Source organism: Oncorhynchus kisutch, linkage group LG4, assembly GCF_002021735.2.
Source record: "Oncorhynchus kisutch isolate 150728-3 linkage group LG4, Okis_V2, whole genome shotgun sequence".
In the NCBI taxonomy this organism is placed as follows: Eukaryota; Metazoa; Chordata; class Actinopteri; order Salmoniformes; family Salmonidae; genus Oncorhynchus; species Oncorhynchus kisutch.
This window is the reverse complement of record NC_034177.2, coordinates 38,439,700-38,459,390: the sequence shown is the minus strand read 5'-3', so window position 1 is coordinate 38,459,390 and position 19,691 is coordinate 38,439,700. Positions and strand designations below refer to the sequence as shown.

At 45.1% G+C, this 19,691-nt stretch overlaps 1 pseudogene; it reads left to right on the top strand.

Moving 5' to 3' along the window:
- The first annotated feature begins 2,100 nt into the window (after window positions 1-2,100).
- On the top strand, window positions 2,101-15,998 carry LOC109888881 (1-aminocyclopropane-1-carboxylate synthase-like protein 1; annotated as a pseudogene).
- Window positions 15,999-19,691: the final 3,693 nt, after the last annotated feature.

The window sequence follows — 19,691 nt, the reverse complement described above, 5'->3', positions numbered from 1 at the left end:
CCATTTGGCACTCCAGCCACAACTGCAGCACAACCACATTTATTTTTCACCTTTATTTAACCAGGTTGGCCAGCTGAGAACAAGTTCTCATTTACAACTGCAACCTGGCCAAGATAAAGCAAAGCAGTGCAACACAAACAACACAGAGTTACGCATGGGATAAACAAACAGTCAATAACACAATAGAAAAGTCTATTTACATTGTGTACAAATGTAGTAAGATTAGGGCGGTAAAGGCAATAAATAGGCCATAGTGGCGAAGTAATGACAATTTAGCAAATAAACACTGGAGTGATAGATGTGCAGAAGATGAATGTGCAAGTAAAGATACTGGGGTGCAAAGGGGCAAAAAATGAATAATATGGGGATAAGGTAGTTGGGTGGGCTATTTACAGATGGGCTGTGTATAGGTGCAATGATTGGTAAGCTGCTCTTGACAGCTGATTCTTAAAGTTAGTGAGGGAGGTATAAGACTCCAGCTTCAGTAATCTTTGCAATTCATTCCAGTCATTGGCAGCAGAGAACTGGAAGGAAAGGTGGCCAAATGAGGAGTTGGGTTTGGGGATGACCTGTGAAATATACCTGCTGGAGCGCATGCTACGGGTGGGTGCTGCTATGGTGACCAGTGAGCTGAGATAAGGCGGGGCGTTACCATGGAAAGACTTATAGATGACCTGGAGCCAGTGGGTTTGGCGACAAATATGAAGCGAGGGCCAGCCAACGAGAGCATACAGGTTGCAGTGGTGGGTAGTATATGGGGCTTTGGTGACAAAACGGATGGCACTGTGATAAACTGCATCCAATTTGCTGAGTAGAGTGTCGGAGGCTATTTCGTAAATGACATCGCCGAAGTCAAGGATCGGTAGGATAGTCAGTTTTACGAGGGTATGTTTGGTAGCATGAGTGAAGGATGCTTTGTTGCGAAATAGGAAGCAGATTCTAGATTTAATTTTGGATTGGAGATGCTTAATGTGAGTATGGAAGGAGAGTTTACAGTCTAACCAGACACCTAGGTATTTGTAGTTGTCCACATATTCTAATTCAGAACCGTCCAGAGTAGTGATGCTGGACGGGTGGGCTGCGATCGGTTGAAGAGCATGCATTTAGTTTTACTTGCATTTAAGAGCAGGTGGAGTCCACGGAAGGAGTGTTGTATGACATTGAAGCTCGTCTGGAGGTTAGTTAACACAGTGTCCAAATAAGGGCCAGAAGTATACAGAATGGTGTCGTATGCGTAGAGGTGGATCAAAGAATCACCAGCAGCAAGAGCGACATCATTGATGTATACAGAGAAAAGAGTCGGCCCAAGAATTGAACCCTGTGGCACACCCATAGAGACTGCCAGAGGTCCAGACAACAGGCCCTCCGATTTGACACACTGAACTCTGTCTGAGAAGTAGTTGGTGAACCAGGCAAGGCAGTCATTTGAGAAACCAAGGCTGTTGAGTCTGACGATAAGAATGCGATGATTGACAGAGTTGAAAGCCTTGGCCAGGTCGATGAAGACGGCTGCACAGTATTGTCTTTTATCAATGGCGGTTATGATATCGTTTAGGACCTTGAGCGTGGCTGAGGTGCACCCATGACCAGCTCGGAAACCAGATTGCATAGCGGAGTAGGTACGGTGAGATTCGAAATGGTCGGTGATCTGTTTGTTAACTTGGCTTTCAAAAACTTTTTAAAGGCAGGGTAGTATAGCTATAGGTCTGTAACAGTTTGGGTCTAGAGTGTCTCCCTCTTTGAAGAGGGGGATGACCGCGGCAGCTTTCCAAATCTTTGGGGATCTACGAAAGAGAGGTAATAGGGGTTGCAACAATTGCGGCGGATAATTTTAGAAAGAGAGGGTCCAGATTGTCTAGCCTAGCTGATTTGTTGGGGTCAACATTTTGCAGCTCTTTCAGAACATCAGCTATCTGGATTTGGGTGAAGGAGAAATGGGGAGGCTTGGGCAAGTTGCTGTGGGGGGTGCATAGCTGTTGACCGTGGTGGGGTAGCCAGGTGGAAAGCATGGACAGCCATAGAAAAATGCTTATTGAAATTCTCGATTATCGTAGATTTATCGGTGGTGACAGTGTTTCCTAGCCTCAGTGCAGTGGGCAGATGGGAGGAGGTGCCCTTATTCTCCATGGACTTTACAATGCCCCACCACCATCCATCCCAGCCCCTGGCCCTTCTAAACTTGAGAGCATGCTGGCCACACTGTGTGTTGCAAAGACCTCTGGCCACAGTGTGTACCTGTTTTGCCGTGGCAACTCCATCAGACAGCATCAGGGCATTCTGCAGGAGGGCTACACCCAGTACCACGCTGACAAATACCACGATACTGACAACCCCAATGTGAGTCTCCAACACTGCTGCTGCTCCCCATATTGAGCGGAGTTGTTTCAGAGCTGTGTTTGGTCTCATACCACTTGTCATTCCACTTTGTGTAAAATGTATCTGTAAATAGTGCTAGACAAAACAATTGATCGATTAGTTGAGAGATTGATAGATTTTTGTGTCTCTCGTCTCCAGGGCATAAACAATATGGGCACCAGTGAGAACAAGCTGTGCTATGATCTGCTTCACAAACAGGTGAGAAAGGTGTCATGGTTCCACCTGTCACCATAGGGCAGCAGAGACTGTCCTAGAGACATTAACGAAAATCGGGTGTGTCCAATTTACTCATTGTGATTTTCCTGTTAAAAGAGCTGTGTTTTATGTTGTCTTTTGCTGAAGCTTTTATTGTTTACCCTATACGTTAGTTTCCTGAGTGAGTTTGAAACTTAGTGTTTATTGTTTTTTCAAGTATACTGTGATCCTGTGGCTACCGTTTCTCAGTAAAGTAATATGATAAAGTATATGATTCCTCTTATGGTCTCTTCTCTGTCCAACCTTACCATGTCACAGCAAGCTTCTGCCACAACATGGAACCAGCAGATATCACCCAGATCAAGAAAGTTGTAACCCACCAAGGGGCACTGCTGGGGCGGCAGCAAGAACAACTCTCCAAGTTGTTCCAAGTTTCATTGCCCAGTGCTAGAGGCGTCGCGTCGCCGTAGTTCCTCCAGGGAACCTGCACCGGGAACCCAAGATCCCAGCCCCTGAGCAGTATGACAGCCACCTGGGAGGATGCAATGGGTTCCTCACTCAGTGTTCTCTGGTGTTCGAGCTACAGTCCTCCTTGTTCCCCACCGATCGGTCCATGATTGCCTACATCATCTCTCTACTCCCGGGCAAAGCCCTGGCGTGGGAAACGGTGGTGTGGGAACAGCTACTCCATATTAGCCTTCATTGCCGAGCTGCAACAGGTCTTCGACCACCCAGTCGACAGACGAGAAGCGGCCAGCCGACTGTTCAACATCCACCAAGGGGCCAGACCTGTGGCTGACTTCGCCATTGTGTTCCGCACCCTCGCTGCCGAGAGTGGGTGGGATACGGAGGCCCTGGTCACCACTTTCCACCAGGGTTTGTCTTCCTCCATCAAGGATGAACTGGCCTCTCGGGAACTGGGAGAGGACCTCGAGTCCCTGATAACGCTGGCAATCAGGATCGACAACCGCCTCAGAGAACGGTATCCCGGTTTCCTGAGCACCCCAAGCCCCCCGAACCCAGCATTGAGGAGCCCATGCAGCTGGGAAGCACACGTCAGCCCACAGGTGCGTGACATGCACATGCGTGAAGGCTGCTGCCTCTACTACAGAGGTCTCGGCCATCTCCGTGCTACATGCCCAGAGCTGACGCGAGGGCTCGCCAGGACTAGGGGAGACCCTGAAGAGCTGTGCAGTTACCTTCCGGCTACCCAGTCACCATCTGTCACTACCCACAACCCTCCACTGGGACAACCATCATCACCAGATTCAAGCATTTGTAGACTCCTGGGCCGCAGATAATTTCATTGATCACAACTTCGCCAGAGAATGACAAATCCCCTGCGTGAAGTGTCCCATTCCTCTGCCGATTCAAGCCCTTTATGGACTGTTCCGGTCAGGTGGAATTTCAGACCAAGTCCATTCTACTTCAGGTTGGGCTGAACCACTCAGAGACTCTTGGTTTTCTTTTGATCATTGCTCCCGAGAACCCCCTTATCCTAGGGTACACCTGGCTAGCGCTACATAACACACTATTCTCCTGGTCCACGGGACACCTACTAGACTGGGGTAAGGACTGCCAGACTAAATGTCTTAAGACCCCCACCAAGAGCCTTGCCGTATCCTCCTGCATCCATTGAAGACCAAGACTTCTCCACTCTCCCTCCCGAATACTTCAACCTCCGGGAGGCCTTTAGTAAGAGGCAAGCCCCCACCCTTCCCTCCCATTGTCCACATGACTGTGCCATATAACTCCTAACCGGCTCCACACCTCCCGGGGCTGTCTGTACTCCCTCTCGACCCCTGAAGCAGCATGGACAATTACATCCCGGAGTCGCTGGAGGCAGGTTTCATTCGCCCCTCTACATCCCCAGCTGGTGCCGGTTTCTTCTTTTTGGGTAAGAAGGATGGAGGCCTGTGTCCTTGTGTCGATTACAGACGGCTGAACCGGATTATGATCAATAATCGTTAACCCTACCCCTGATGTCCGCCGCCTTGGAGTTGGCCCAAGGGGCCAAATTCTTCACCAAACGGGACCTCCGCAACGCTGAGTGAGAGTCAGAGAGGGAGATGAGTGGAAAAATGCCTTTAACTTCATTAGGGTTGGGGGCAGCATTCATAATTTTGGATGAAAAGTGTGCCCAAATTAAACTGCCTGCTACCTAGGCCCAGAAGCTAGGATATGTATATAATTGGTAGATTTGGATAGAAAACACTCTAGTTTCCAAAACTGTTAAAACAATGTCTGTGAGTATAACAGAACTGATATGGCAGGCGAAAACCTGAGGGAAATCCAAGCAGGAAGTACTATTATTTTGAAAGGCTGTTTTTCCATTGAAAGCCTATCCAACATACAAAGACTTAGGACCCAGTTCACAATATCTATGGCTTCCTCTACATGTGGCCAGTCGTTAGGCATTGTTTCAGGCTTTTACTCTGAAAAATGAGGGAGATACAACACTTTCAATGAGAGGCCAATGGAAATTTCCAGCCATGAGTCCTGAGCAGGATCGGGAGCGCGCATTTCTTGTTTCTCCTTTTCTATTGAAGAAGCTTTTGTCCGGTTGAAATATTATTTATTATTTATGACAAAAACAACCTGAAGATTGATTTTAAACATCGTTTGACATGTTTCTACTAACTTTTATTGTACTTTTTAAAACTTTTCGTCTTGATGTTGAGAGTGCGCATTGTGCCTTTTGGATTTCTGAACTAAACGCACCAACAAACTGAGGTTTTTGGACATAAAGAGGGACATTATCGAACAAAACAAACATTTATTGTCTGGAGACCTGGGAGGGCAACCAGATGAAGATCATCAAAGGTAAGTGATTAATTTTAATGCTATTTATGATTTTGTGAGCCCTCTCCTTGGCTGAAAAATGGCTGTATGGTTTTTGTGGCTAGGCGCAGATCTAACATAATCGTGTGCTTTCGCCGTAAAGCCTTTTTGAAATCTGACACAGTGGTTGCATTAAGTAGAAGTTTATCTTTAAATGTATGTTAAACACTTGTATCTTAGATCAATGTTTATGATGAGTATTTCTGTCATTTGATGTGGCTCTCTGCACTTTCACCAGATGTTTGTTTGAGACAATGCATTTCCGAAACATAATTCTTGGATTTACAAGAAGTTTATCTTTAAAATGGTGTATAATACTTGTATGTTTGAGGAATTTTACTTATGTGATTTTGCGCCCTGCAATTTCACTGGCTATTGTCGAGGTGGGACGCACTTGTACCAGAGAGGTTAACACCCCTAGGGGTCACTATGAGTATTTAGTTATGCTCTTCGGATTATCGAACTCACTGTCAGTCTTTCAAGCATTGACCAATGACACTCTTAGGGACATATTGAATCGGTTTGTTTTTGTTTACCTCGACGACATCCTGATCTTCTCCAAAACCCTTCCAGAACACATACTGCATGTCCGCCAAGTCCTGAGACGCCTGCTGCAGAGCCAACTATATATCAAGATAGAGATGTTTGAGTTCCATGTATCCCAAGTTTCCTTCCTGGGTCACATTATCTCTACCACAGACATCCAAATGGACCCCGTAAAGATTGAGGAGGCCGCCGACTGGCCCCGTCTCACCTCACTCAAGCAGGTCCAGTGGTTCCTCGGGTTTGCCAATTTTTACAGGTGTTTTCATACGCAACTTTGGTGCTGTGGCAGCACCTCTCACGGTCCTAACCCGCAAGTCTCAGACCCATTTTTGCTGGACCCCCGAGGCTAACAGGGCATTCATGGAGCTCAAGGGACGTTTCACCTCTGGACCCATCTTTGTTCATGCTGATCCTACCATTTTATTGTTTATTGTATTTACTTACGGATACCTAGAGGCATACTCCAACACCCAGACATCATTTACAAATGAAGCGTTTGTGTTTAGTGAGTCTGTTAGATCAGAGGCAGTAGAGATGCCAGGGGGGTTCTCTTGAGAAGTGCGTGAATTGGACCATCTTCCTGTACTGCTAAGCATTCAAAATGGAACTAGTACTTTTGTGTGTCAGGGAAAATTTATGGAGTAAAAAGTACATTATGTTCTTTTTAGTAATGTGGTAAAGTAAAAGTTATCCAAAATATGAACATTAAAGTACAGATACCCGAAAAAAATACTGAAGTAGTACATAGGTATTTTTAGTTAAGTACTTTACACCACTGCTTATCACTGACTTTGTCAATCAGAATTAACCATTTATTCTATGGTGTTGACCAGCAAGTGGGATGTCCATTAGAGAGGTGGTTCTGTACTTACCATAGCTATATTTAATCTGTGGCCCTGTGCATGACACTCCTATTGAATGTAACCGTTCTCTCTCTGTCCAGAAAATGAATCCCTTTTGTGTCCCTCACTGCCACAGATGACCCAGCCTGACATGCAACATATCGACCCAGCCTTGCTGTTGTATCATGACTGGAAAGGCCACCACTTGTAAGAAATCTCCTTGTATATGACTCCATATGTCATGTGTTATTTGAAAAGGATGGTTATGGTACATGTATTCATTAGAGACATTTAAACTACAATTTGAAAACAGGTTTATTACACAGAAGGAAGATGTTTATTAGAGCAGCGATTAGGATGATGGTGATGGTAATAGTGGTGGGGGAGATGATGATGACGACGACGATATCCGATCTGTAGTCTGAGAGAAGAGGTGTCCAGGTTCTTGTCTCACTACTGTGGTTTCCCTGACCCAGGTGAGTAAACTGCCTCTCCTTAGCCCTTGTACTGTATAATGGCTCTAGTCTAGTGTATAATCCTGGCCTTTAAGGAGTGCTGTGATTTCTAGACTACTTCATTATATTATTACTGTATTATAAGTATAGTGACTCATTTAGGCTTGTGATACCAGTGGACTCGACTCAATTAATGACTTTCATTTACCACATTAATGACAGTAAAAGTGCTTAGGCCCACAGAAAATGGAATGTATTCATCAAGGATTGTAGGCTATTAATCTATGGGTATGAATAGTTAAAGACAGTGGTGGCTGCTGATTGGCAGAATACCCGGGTGCAAGGTGGTTGGGAGTTGTCAACAAAGCAGCATGAAAGAAATATGATGCCAAGTTTTTGAACTACCAGTAGTTTCTTTGAGACGATATATAAAGTGATCTGTGCATTTGAACAACAGCATAAATACACCTATTTCGCTTTTGCATGTCAAAAACCGAATGACAACTGCTGCACGTTGCCACTGTTTTGAACAGATTAGCTGATACTATTTAGAACGAGCAGCCAGCTCACGAACGAACGAGTGCACCAGGGAGAAAGGTCGTCACTAGTTACCACAGCTACAAAGTTGTATAGCCTGCCTATTTCTAAAATGTCTCTTATGTCATTTTAAACCTAACCCTAACATTAAGCACACTGCTAACCTTATGCCAAAAAGTCCATTTTGACGGCCTAGGAACAGTGGGTTAACTGCCTTGTTCAGGGGCAGAATGACAGATGTTAGCTCAAGGATTCCATCTTGCAACCTTTCGGTTACTAGTTCAACGCTCTAACCACTAGGCTAGAGGTAGCCCAGTACCAGTTAAAAAAACTTCAAAACATGATTTGTGAATCTGTTGAGACCGAACTGCTAGAGCGACAGCTAAAATGGCTTTGAAAAAAATATGATTTCAGCTAATAGGGGGAAGTATCTAACAAAATAACTACATTTTGGCATTCGCTGATCGTCAACTATTTACATATAGTAGATGTTTCGGTACATTTGTGGAGAAAATTTGTACTTACTCAACCTTTTAAATTATGAAGAATGTTTTTACTCATAAAGCTAGTGTCTTATTTGTGTGTGTGTGTGTGTGTGTGTGTGGGTTCAGGTTGTGGTGATGAATGGCTGTGGCTCCCTCTTCTCATCCATAGCCGCAGTGCTTTGTGACCTGCAAGGTTAGTTCAACTCACTTAAAGTACACTCAAGTAGTATGTCCAGTTGTTTCACCTATGGTTTGCATTATGTACTGTAACTGAACCTTTAAATGTCACCCATGCCTTATCATACTTTGAAATACATGGTACTGTATTTAATTAATGGATTTTGAGTTTGTTAGAGAGGTGTACTCAGACTCAGTGTGTGTGTTTTAAATGCAATCGTTATTTCAACGCCATTCTACAGTGGTCACTGAGGATGTGCATCCCTAAAGTGGTGTTCGGCTCTTCTATGTTCACCTCGACTGTGAGGTAGGCCTTAATTCCTAACAATATATGGTATACCATATACAGTGCATTCGGGAAGGCTTTCTCCACATTTTGTTACGTTACAGCCTTATTCTAAAATGTATTAAATAAATGTTTTTCCTCATCAATCTATACACAATGCCCTGTAATGACAAAGCAAAAACAGATTTTTAGACATTTTTGCAAATGTATAAAAAAAATAAAACAGAAATTCCTGATTTACAAAATTATTCGGACCCTCTGCTATGAGACTCGAAATTGAGCTTACGTGCGTCTTGTTTCCATTGATCATCATTGAGATATTTCTACAACTTGATTTGAGTCCACCTGTGGTAAATTCAATTGATTGGACATGATTTTGAAAGGCACACCTGTCAATATAAGGTCCCACAGTTGACAGTGCATGTCAGAGCAAAAACCGATCCATGAGTTCGAAAGAATTGTCCGTAGAGCTCCGAGACAGGATTGTGTTGAGGCACAGATCTGGGGAAGGGCACTAAAACAGTTCTGCAGCATTGAAGGTCCCCAAGAACACAGTGGCCTCCATTGTTCTTAAATGGAAGAAGTTTGGAACCACCAAGACTTTTCCTAGAGCTGGCCGCCCGGCCAAACTGAGCAATCGGGGGAGAAGGGCCTTGGTCAGGGAGGTGGTCACTCTGACAGAGCTCCAGAGTTCCTCTGTGGAGATGGGAGACCCATCCAGAAGGACAACCATCTCTGCAGCACTCCACCAATCAGGCCTTTATTTTAGAGTGGCCAGATGAAAGCCATTCCTCAGTAAAAGGCACATGACAGCCTGCTTGGAGTTTGCCAAAAGGCACCTAAAGACTCTCAGACCATGAGAAACAAGATTCTTTGGTCTGATTAAACCAAGATGGAACTCTTTGGCCTAAATGTCAAGTGTCACAACTGGAGGAAACCTGGCACCATCCCTACGGCGAAGCATGGTGGTGGCAGCATCATGCTGTGGAGATGTTTTTCAGGGGCAGGGACTAGGAGATTTGTCAGAATCGAGGTAAAGATGAGAGGAGCAGAGAGATACAGAGAGATCCTTGATGAAAATCTGCTCCAGACCGCTCAGGACCTCAGACATCGGGCAAAGGGTCACCTTCCAATAGAGGAACTACCTTAAGCACACAGCCAAGACAATGCAGGAGTGGCTTTGGGACAAGTCTCTGAATGTCCTTGAGTTGCCCAGCCAGATTCTGGACTAAGACACGATTTGAACATCTCTGGAGAGACCTGAAAATAGCTGTGCAGCGACGCTCCCCATCCAACCTGACAGAGCTTGAGAGGATCTGCAGAGAAGAATGGGGAAAAACTCCCCAAATACAGGCCTGCCAAGCTTGTAGCCTCATACCCAAGATGACTCGAGACTGTAATCACTGCCAAAGGTGCTTCAGCAAAGTACTGAGTAAAGGGCATGAATACTTATGTAAATGTGATATTTCAGTTTAATTTGTATACATTTTCAAAAATATCTAAAAACCTGTTTTTGCTTTTTCATTGTGGGGTACTGTTCGTGGATTGATCGGGGAGGGTGACAATTAAATTAATTTTAGAATAAGGTAACAAAATGTGGAAACGGTCAAGGGGTCTGAATGCACTGTAAATCAAATCAAATCAAATCAAATTTATTTATATAGCCCTTCGTACATCAGCTGATATCTCAAAGTGCTGTACAGAAACCCAGCCTAAAACCCCAAACAGCAAGCAATGCAGGTGTAGAAGCACGGTGGCTAGGAAAAACTCCCTAGAAAGGCCAATACCTAGGAAGAAACCTAGAGAGGAACCAGGCTATGTGGGGTGGCCAGTCCTCTTCTGGCTGTGCCGGGTGGAGATTATAACAGAACATGGTCAAGATGTTCAATGTTCATAAATGACCAGCATGGTCGAATAATAATAAGGCAGAACAGTTAAAACTAGAGCAGCAGCACAGTCAGGTGGAAGTTGAAACTGGAGCAGCAGCATGGCCAGGTAGACTGGGGACAGCAAGGAGTCATCATGTCAGGTAGTCCTGGGGCATGGTCCTAGGGCTCAGGTCAGTTGAAACTGGAACAGCAGCATGGCCAGGTGGACTGGGGACAGCAAGGAGTCATCATGTCAGGTAGTCCTGGGGCATGGTCCTAGGGCTCAGGTCCTCCGAGAGAGAGAAAGAAAGAGAGAAGGAGAGAATTAGAGAACGCACACTTAGATTCACACAGGACACCGAATAGGACAGGAGAAGTACTCCAGATATAACAAACTGACCCCAGCCCCCCGACACATAAACTACTGCAGCATAAATACTGGAGGCTGAGACTGTACCACCCTCGGTTGTATTTATTGTGTGCTTATTGTGTGTGTTTTTAACCTTTTGGCAGTCGGCCTTTCCACCTCGCTGTGGAAACACTGGAGAAAGCTATGGGAAGGCCACTAGCGAGGTAACCCCCCTACCCCCCGACCCAACCGAAATAGTTATCAATTCATAAATTAAGATTGAGGCACTAGAATCATCATCGGTACAACTGTCCCTTGTTGTGTTCCTGCCAGGGAGTGAATGTCAGAGTCATGATCCTGGTGAACTCCCATAATCCCCTGGCTGAGGTCCACTCCCGTCAGGACTGGCTTCCTGGAGTTTGTCAAGAGGTCATTTTTTTTCCTCACACCACATTTCCATATTGTACAATATGTTTTCCCTCAGCACATAAAACGCCAAGTATCATGACTGTAGTTTTACTGTAATGTACAACTAAGGGCTGAGGACTCTCCCAAAACCATCTGTTCTAGTTTTAGTGGCGCTCTCAGCATTAACACCCTCTACAGACCTACTACCCATGCACTGAGTTGCAGTAGCCATAAACCAGCCCTGTTCTGTTACACACTGCTCCCTCAGGCTGTCTACCGATAGTGTTTAAAATGCCTGCTTGCATTGCCTTTGTAATAAAGAACAATAAACATCGTAAAACAGTGCAATACAAATTAATAATACATTATTTCGCTTTTCCTCCCTGTTCTCTCCTTTCCTTCCCCCTGTCTCAGGCATGAGTGTCACACCATTGTAGATGAGGTGTACATGCTGACGGTGTATGAAGAGACAGCCACCTTCCACAGTGTCCTTTAGCATGGAGAGGTATGACACACACACACACAAACCCTTCTTATTGAATGTACATTAACAATGTTGTGCTTGCAGCTTGCTGGACTGACAGAGAACACATGTGATGTGGGGGATCAGCAAGGTTTGAGTCTAAAGTGAGTGTGTGTGTGTTTGCCTGCACATGCATACAGTGCATTCGGAAAGTATTCAGAACCCTTGACTTTTTCCACATTCTATTAGCCTGCCCAAACTTACCTGGTTGAATGCTCTCGGTCGCCCTGCCAGTGCGGCGAGGTGGAATAGCCCGCACTGGGCTATGCAGGCGAACCGGAGACACCGAGTGCAAGGCTGGTGCCATGTAAGCCGGCCCAAGGAGACGCACTGGAGACCAGATGCGTAGAGCCGGCTTCATGGCACTTGGCTCGATGCTCACGCTAGCCCGGGCCGATACGCGGAGCTGGAATGTACCGCACCGGGCTATGCACCCGCACTGGAGACACCGTGCGCACCACAGCATAACACGGTGCCTGCCCGGTCTCTCTCTAGGATCTGCCAGAGCCTGCTACCTGCCTGAGCTCTCAGTGCTGAGCTTCCTCTCAGTGCTGAGCTTCCCCTCAGTCCCGAGCTTCCCCTCAGTCCCGAGCTTCCCCTCAGTCCCGAGCTACCCCTCAGTCCCGAGCTACCCCTCAGTCCTGAGCTACCTCAGTCCGGAGCTGCCCCTCAGTCCAGTGGGGCGAGGGTCGCCACTCAAGGGACGCTAAGGAGGTGGACTAAGACAATTATGGAGTGGGGTCCACGTCCAGCGCCAGAGCCGCCACCGCGGACAGATGCCCACCCAGACGCTCCACTATAGGTTTAGGTTGTGCGTTCGGAGTCCGCACCTTGGGGGGGGAGGGGGGGGGGGTTCTGTCACGTTCTTACCATCGTTCGTATGTGTTTTCCTTGTTTTAGTGTTGGTCAGGACGTGAGCTGGGTGGGCATTCTATGTTGTGTGTCTGGTTTGTCTATTTCTATGTTTGCCTGATATGGTTCTCAATCAGAGGCAGGTGTTAGTCATTGTCTCTGATTGGGAACCATATTTAGGTAGCCTGTTTTGTGTTGGGTTTTGTGCGTGATTGTTCCTGTCTTTGTGTTTTCACCAGATAGGGCTGTTTTGAGTTCTCACGTTTATTGTTTTCGTTAGTTTATTCATGTATAGTGTCTTCATTAAAAAAACATGAATAACCACCACGCTGCGTTTTGGTCCGCCTCTACTTCACCTCAAGAGAACCGTTACACTGCTGCTGGTATTTTGGCCCATTCCTCCATGCAGATCTCTTCTAGAGCAGTGATGTTTTGGGGCTGTTGCTGGGCAACACGGACTTTCAACTCCCTCCCAAGATTTTCTATGGAGTTGAGATCTCGAGACTGGCTAGGCCACTCCAGGACCTTGAAATGCTTCTTACGAAGCCACTCCTTCGTTGCCCGGGCGGTGTGTTTGGGATCATTGTCATGCTGAAAGACCCAGCCACATTTCATCTTCAATGCCCTTGCTGGTTTTCACTCAAAATCTCACGATACATGGTCCCATTCATTCTTTCCTTTACACGGATCAGTCGTCCTGGTCCCTTTGCAGAAGAACAGCCCCAAAGCATGATGTTTCAACCCCCATGCTTCACAGTAGGTATGGTGTTCTTTGGATGCAACTCAGCATTCTTTGTCCTCCAAACACGACGAGTTGAGTTTTTACCAAAAAGTTATATTTTGATTTCATCATATGACATTCTCCCAATCTTCTTCTGGATCATCCAAATGCTCTCTAGCAAACTTCAGACGGGCCTGGACATGTACTGGCTTAAGCAGGGGGACACGTCTGGCACTGCAGGATTTGAGTCCCTGGCGGCATAGTGTGTTACTGATGGTAGGCTTTGTTACTTTGGTCCCAGCTCTCTGCAGGTCATTCACTAGGTCCCCCCGTGTGGTTCTGGGATTTTTGCTCACCGTTCTTGTGATCATTTTGACCCCACAGGGTGAGATCTTGCGTGGAGCCCCAGATCGAGGGAGATTATCAGTGGTCTTGTATGTCTTCCATTTCCTAATAATTGCTCCCACAGTTGATTTCTTCAAACCAAGCTGCTTACCTATTGCAGATTCAGTCTTCCCAGCCTGGTGCAGGTCTACAATTTTGTTTCTGGTGTCCTTTGACTGCTCTTTGGTCTTGGCCATAGTGGAGTGACTGTTTGAGGTTGTGGACAGGTGTCTTTTATACTGATAACAAGTTCAAACAGGTGCCATTAATACAGGTAACAAGTGGAGGACAGAGGAGCCTCTTAAATAAGAAGTTACAGGTCTGTGAGAGCCAGAAATCTTGCTTGTTTGTAGGTGACCAAATACTTATTTTCCACCGTAATTTGCAAATAAATTCATTAAAAATCCTACAATGTGATTTTCTGGATGTTTTTCTCTCATTTTGTCTGTCATAGTTGAAGTGTACCTATGATGAAAATTACAGGCCTCTCTCATCTTTTTAAGTGGAAGAACTTGCACAATTGGTAGCTGACTAAATACTTTTTTTCCCCACTGTATGTAAATAAGGTATTTATGTTTTTATGTTTAATACATATACAAAAAATGAGGTATTGTGTGTAGATTAATGAGAAACATAATTACTTTTATGTATTTTAGAATGAGACTATAACTTAATAAAATGTGGAAAAAGTCAAGGGGTCTGAATACTTTCCAAATACACTGTGTGTGAGTGCATGAGCATACGTGTCTGAATGTGTTTGTACATACATGTTGTTGTGGGGACTATCTGGCCCCCCGCTTAGATTCATGCCTGTCTCATTTGTGTTGTCCTTGTGCAGGACTTTGCGATGGCAGGGTGTGTGTGGGAACTGTGTACTCTGACAACAGGGACTTGGTCGAAGCTCTGGATAAGCTGTGGATGTTGCACGGTGTCCCTGATCCAATACAGCATCAGGTGGCAAGGCTGCTCCAGGACAGGTGAACGGACACACACACACTCGATGTGATGAGAGGACATACTATATCACCCTGATTAGGGTGTTTAACATACCTGTTTTCTATTGTAGATTGGATCGATGGGATATTTCTTCCATATAACAGGCTGAGAATGCAGGCTGCTCACAGATACATGACTGAGGAGCTACAGAGCCTAGGAGTCCACTACCTCCACCAGCCTGCTGGCTTCTACATCTGGGCTGACCTCAGGAAGGTAAGGACACTGACACAGGGTTGGGGTTAGAAGACTGGATAGTGAGGTGACGCTGTCTTGGTTCTTCCTGACATGGTTGCTCCTCTCTCTCTTTCTTTCTCGCTCTCTCTCAATTTAATAGACTTTATTGACATGGCAAGTTCAATTTACTTACATTGTCAAAGTACACATGTAACAACAATGGTCGGACTAACAGTAATAAAGCAATAATAATAGTAGGCCTAGTAGTAGTGGTAATGATAATAACATTAACAGCAACTGCAACAACAACATCTCTCTCTCCTTCCTCCCCCTGTCTCTCAGTACCAGCGTGAACCATCGTTTGTGGAGGAGCTGTCTCTGTGGAGGTGTTTACTGAAATACAAGGTGGCACTGAGCTGTGGCCAAGCCTTCCACTGCTACACTCCTGGCTGGTTCTGCATCGTCTTCACCGACCGACATCAATACCTGACGCTCGGTACCTTCATCAATCACTTCATCTGTTTTTCTCCTCTCATGACGATAGAAACAGGAAACAGATTTAGCCTTTTTTTCCTCCTCTCTTTCTACTCCCTTTCTCTGTCCTGTTTTCCTTTACTTGCCATATCTTCATTGTGTTATGTGTGGTTGTTGTAGGCATGCAGAGGATCAGGAAGGCCCTGGAGGAGACAGATAAGGCCACATCCACCCCTGACATAGGCACAACCAACGAGGCCACCGAGAAGGAAGGGACAAAGATGACATCAAAGAGGGACACAACAGGCTCACACAAAGCTGTGGCTGTCAAGTCAACACCCTTGCCCAAGAACAGCTCATCATCAGAAGAGCCAGGGGAGAAGGATAACCCCGACCCTGATGCCATCCCATTAGCCAATGAAGACTTTGTCTTGCTAGACTGCTAGATGTCCCACCCCACAAGCAGTCTGGACTCCCTGATTGGTGCCCTGAGGCAACAGATCCGCTCCTCTGATTGGCTGGAGAAGAACACTCCTGAACTCTCAGCCGGGCAGGAACCAGAGCTGCTAGATGTGTTCAAAGGGTTTTTATTTATTTTTACCTTTTCCTACATTGTAGAATAATAGTGAAGACATCAAAACTATGAAATAACAGACATGGAATCATGTAGTAACGCAAAGTTTTAAACAAAATATTTTATATTTGAGATTCTTCAAAGTAGCCACCCTTTGCCTTGATGACAGCTTTGCACACTCTTGACATTCTCTCAACCACCTTCATGAGGAATGCTTTTCTAACAGTCTTGGAGTTCCCACATATGCTGAGTACTTGTTGGCTGCTTTTCCGTCCCTCTGCGGTCCAACTCATCCCAAACCATCTCAATTGGGTTGAGATCAGGTTATTGTGGATGCCAGGTCATCTGATGCAGCACTCCATCACTCTCCTTGGTCAAATAGCCCTTACACAGCCTGGAGGTGTGTTTTGAGCCATTGTTCTGATAAAAAACAAATGATAGTCCCACTAAATGCAAACCAGATGGGATGGCGTATCTCTGCAGAATGCTGTGGTAGCCATGCTGGTTAAGTGTGTCTTGAATTCTAAATAAATCACAGACAGTGTCTCCAGCTCCTCCATGCTTCACGGTGGGAGTCACACATGCAGAGATCATCTGTTCACCTACTCTGCATCTCACAAAGACACGGTGGTTGGAATCAAAATTCTCCAATTTGGACTCATCAGACCAAAGGACAGATTTCCACCGGTCTAATGTCCATTGCTTGTGTTTCTTGGCCCAAGCAAGTCTCTTCTTATTGGTGTGGTTTAGTAGTGGTTTCTTTGCAGCAATTCGACCATGAAGGCCTGATTCACACTGTCTCCTCTGAACAGTTGATGTTGAGATGTGTCTGTTACTTGAACTCTGTGAAGCATTTATTTGGGCTTCAATTTCTGAGACTGGTAACTCTAATGAACGTATCCTCTGCAGCAGAGCTAACTCTGGGTCTCCCTTTCCTGTGATGGTCCTCATGAGAGCCAGTTTCATCATAGCGCTTGATGATTTATGCGACTGCACTTGAAGAAACTTTCAAAGTTACTCAAATTTTCAAAATGTGGAAAAAGTCAAGGGGTATGTATACTTTCCGAATGCACTGTAGATTTGTTTGAGAATTTAAAACACAATACAACCACATGTGTGGACAATGCATTTAAAATCAGAGGATTACTCAAAAAAGTTTGAAAAATATTTATATCGCTCTGCCATTTCCTGCTTGCTAAAATTCAAATAGTTCCCCTACTTTCAGTTTGTGACAAAACAGAGATTAATTGTACCATCGAAACAGCTGTGAAATATATTTTCAATAACTTAAAATATTGTATTTTCAGTTTATTGAAGACGGTGTACAAAACCGAAAGTAAATGATGCAGAAAAGAAACCTCTGAACGGGAAGTCGGAAGTTTACATACACCTTAGCCAAATACATTTAAACTCAGTTTTTCACAATTCCTGACATTTAATCCTAGTACAAATTCCCTGTTTTAGGTCAGTTAGGATCACCACTACACCAGAAGTGTACATCAGAATAATAGTAGAGAGAATGATTTCAGCTTTTTTTTCCTTCATCACATTCCCAGTGGGTCAGACGTTGACATACACTCAATTAGTATTTGGTAGCATTGCCTTTAAATTGTTTAACTTGGGTCAAACGTTTCGGGTAGCCTTCCACAAGCTTCCCACAATAAGTTGGGTGAATTTTGGCCCATTCCTCCTGACAGAGCTGATGTAACTGAGTCAGGTTTGTAGTCCTCCTTGCTCGCACACACTTTTTCAGTTCTGTCAACAAATGTTCTATAGGATTGAGGTCAGGGCTTTGCAATGGCCACTCCAATACCTTGACTTTGTTGTCCTTAAGCCATTTGCCACAACTTTGGAAGTATGCTTGGGGTCATTGTCCATTTGGAAGACCCATTTGCGAGCAAGCTTTAACTTCCTGACTGATGTGCCCAAATGTTGCTTCAATATATCCACATAATTGTCCTGCCTCATGATGCCATCTATTTTGTGAAGTGCACCAGTCCCTGCTGCAGCAAAGCACCCCCACAACATGATGCTGCCACCACTGTGCTTCACGGTTGGGATGGTGGTGTTCGGCTTGCAAGCCTCCCCCTTTTTCCTCTAAACATAACAATGGTCATTATGGCCAAACGGTTCTATTTCTGTTTCATCAGACCAGAGGACATTTCTCCAAAAAGTACAATCTTTGTCGCCATGTACAGTTGCAAACTGTAGTCTGGCTTTTTTATGGAGGTTTTGGAGCAGTGGCTTCTTCCTTGCTGAGTGGCCTTTCAGGTTATGTCGATATAGGACTCATTTCACTGTGGATATACTTTTGTGCCTGTTTCCTCCAGAATCTTCACATGGTCCTTTGCTGTTGTTCTGGGATTGATTTGCACTTTTCGCACCAAAGTACGTTCATCTCTAGGAGACAGAACTCGTCTCCTTCCTGAGCTGTATGATGGCTGCTTGGTCCCATGGTGTTTATACTTGCGTACTATTGTTTGTACAGATGAACGTGGTACCTTCAGGCATTTGTAAATTGCTCCCAAGGATGAACCAGACTTGTGGAGGTCTCCAATTTTTTTTTTAGGTCTTGGCTGATTTCTTTTGATTTCCTATGATGTCAAGCAAAGAGGCACTGAGTTTGAAGGTAGGCCTTGAAAATACACCCACAGGAACACCTCCAATTGACTCAAATGATGTCAATTAGCCTATCAGAAGCTTCTAAAGCCATGACATCATTTTCTGGAATTTTCTAAGCTGTTTAAAGGCACAGTCAACTTACTGTATGTAAACTTCTGACCCACTGGAATTGTGCTACAGTGAAATAATCTGTTTGTAAACAATTGTTGGAAAAAGTACTTGTGTCATGCGCAAAGTATATGTTTTTACCGAATTGCCAAAACGAGTTATTTAAAAAAAAATGACCCCCCAATTTCGTGGTATCCAATTGTTAGTAGCTACTATCTTGTCTCATCGCTACAACTCCCGTACGGGCTCGGGAGAGACGAAGGTTGAAAGTCATGCGTCCTCCGATACACAACCCAACCAAGCCGCACTGCTTCTTAACACAGCACGCATCCAACCCGGAAGCCAGCCGCACCAATTTGTCGGAGGAAACACGTGCACCTGGCATTCTTGGTTAGTGCGCATTGCGCCCGGCCCGCCACAGTTGTCGCTGGTGCGCGATGAGACAAGGATATCCCTACCGGCCAATCCCTCCCTAACCCGGACGATGCTATGCCAATTGTGCGTCACCCCATGGACTTCCCGGTCGCTGCCGGTTACGACAGAGCCTGGGCGCGAACCCAGACTCTCAAGTCACACAAAAAGTCACACCAAAAGTGTTTTCAAGTCACACAAAAAGTTACATATTGCAGCTTTGAATAAATTGTTCATTAACATTTTGTGTGCTATTTGTTCTATACAAGACCAAGGTAATGTTGATTAGAAAATCTTTACTTAAGCATCACTTGGGAGCATGCATACAGCTCCATTCAGTGTATAATAAGTCATCTCTAACTTGGCTCGCTAGCACTAGTATCACACTCAGATACACATAATAGCAACGCCATCTATTGGTTTGGCGACATCTCGTAACATCTTCCTTTACACAACAAATGAAGATTACTGCTCCCCGACTCATAAA